This window comes from Sprattus sprattus (assembly GCF_963457725.1).
Source record: "Sprattus sprattus genome assembly, chromosome: 12".
NCBI lineage: Eukaryota > Metazoa > Chordata > Actinopteri > Clupeiformes > Clupeidae > Sprattus > Sprattus sprattus.
In genome coordinates, this window is record NC_137910.1 from 17686711 (window position 1) to 17689210 (window position 2500).

A 2500-nucleotide genomic window follows, 5' to 3' on the forward strand; every position below is an offset into this window, starting at 1 on the left:
AGTGGTGGAAAATGAATATGAAAGTATTTGTTCGTGAATTAGCACATTTTCTCCTAACAATCGCGGGTGAGAATGGGATATTCTCTAAGGTAACGGCAGGTTACTGTTAACTTTTGTATATGAGCAGACCGGGCTCATTCTATCAATCTCGCTGGTGCAATTGATGATTCACGTCAATATGAACTCAATGAAAGATATCACCATGACTCACAAGTAGCGGAAAATGAATATGAAAGTACCTATTTGTTCGTGAATGACCACATTCTCTCCAAACAATCGCGGGTGAGAATGGGATATTCTCTCCATAAATTTGCGGTAATTTAAGCATTCTATAAGTGTTTAAAGAGGATTTGTAAAGGAGTTCATGTATTTGGACCTCTTCTGTTATGTTTGTTCCTAATCCATAAGAAAAGGCTTGTGAGACGGTCTGCAGGGTATTCATGATTTTAAAAAATGTCTGGGTCTAAAAAAGGCTGTAGTATGCTATTAACCCGGAAACGTGAGACTCTGTGAAAGGTTGTGGTAGCCGGCCAATCACAGCCTTTGCGAGCTGTGTAGGGCCGTAGTGTTTTAGTCGCATAGTCAGGAATTTTGGGCGACGCACTTAAGCACGTAAAGGCCGAATTATGCTCTGTTTTAGACGTAACGCGTAAGCACGTAAGATACATAACCCCCCCTTGCGGGGTAAAATATCCCCCCTTACGTGCTTAAGTGCGTCGCCCAAAATTCCTGACTATGCGACTAAAACACTACGGCCCTACACAGCTCGCAAAGGCTGTGATTGGCCGGCTACCACAACCTTTCACAGAGTCTCACGTTTCCGGGTTAATAGCATACTACAGCCTTTTTTAGACCCAGACATTTTTTAAAATCATGAATACCCTGCAGACCGTCTCACAAGCCTTTTCTTATGGATTAGGAACAAACATAACAGAAGAGGTCCAAAGACATGAACTCCTTTACAAATCCTCTTTAAACACTTATAGAATGCTTAAATTACCGCGAATTTATGGAGAGAATATCCCATTCTCACCCGCGATTGTTTGGAGAGAATGTGGTCATTCACGAACAAATAGGTACTTTCATATTCATTTTCCGCCACTTGTGAGTCATGGTGATATCTTTCATTGAGTTCATATTGACGTGAATCATCAATTGCAAAAAGCGAGATTGATAGAATGAGCCCGGTCTGCTCATATACAAAAGTTAACAGTAACCTGCCGTTACCTTAGAGAATATCCCATTCTCACCCGCGATTGTTAGGAGAAAATGTGCTAATTCACGAACAAATACTTTCATATTCATTTTCCACCACTTGTGAGTCATGGTGGTATCATTCATTGAGTTCATATTGACGTGAATCAATCAATTGCACCCGCGATTTTGATAGAATGAGCCCGGTCTGCTCATATACAAAAGTTAACATTAACGTGGGCTTAACTGATGGCCAGCACCATTGTAGTTACAAGCATTGACAACATGATGAGATTCTCTCACCGTTTACCACCTCATCTTAAATAATGTAACTCATAAACACATCGTTTTAAAGCCTGTCGCAGTCATTAAAAGATGTCAATAAACGAACAAGCGTCATGTCTTTTTCGCCACTGGTACTGAATTGCCAACATTTGTATTTTGTGTAACACATGTATTCATAACATCAAGCCTTTCGCCCACTACACTTTCATGCTCCGGTAAGTTTTTTTCCTTTGTCCTGCTGCAATAAATAGGCTTACTTAACTCAAAATAAATCTACAGTTCTGGCGTCAATTTGCTTTGCAACACGCAACACAAGCCTTGCAACACGCTCTGCGTCTAAAACGAACCTTAAATCAAAACTTGTCTAAAACAAGTTCCTTGTGTAAATTACGTGCTTAGGCGTTACGTCTAAAACAGAGCATAATTCGGCCTTAAGGGGGGATATTTTAACCCGCAAGGGGGGGTTATGTATCTTACGTGCTTACGCGTTACGTCTAAAACAGAGCATAATTCGGCCTTCACACACACCATGCACAAACACACACAAAACACACACACAATATGTACACTTTTTGTACACACATCACATTCACAGGGTTTGCTCTGAGAAATCTGGCATGCTAACTGATATGTACTGACTAGCATGCTAACTAATGTATACTAGATTGCATGCTAACTGATGTGTACTGGCTAGCATGCTTACTGATGTGTACTGGCTAGCATGGATAATTGGTGTCATTAAACTGTAAAAGCTCTACATGTATGTTTGTTTGATGCGCTAAACTACACAATGATGGAAAGCAAAGGCAGCTAATGAGTATGGGTGTGTATAGGCATAAGCCACACACACACACACACACACACACACACACACACACACACACACACACGTACACGTACACGTACACGTACACGTACACGTACACGTACACGTACACGTACACGTACACATACACGTACACGTACACATACACATACACATACACATACACATACACTGTATAAGAGTATAAGAATAAGT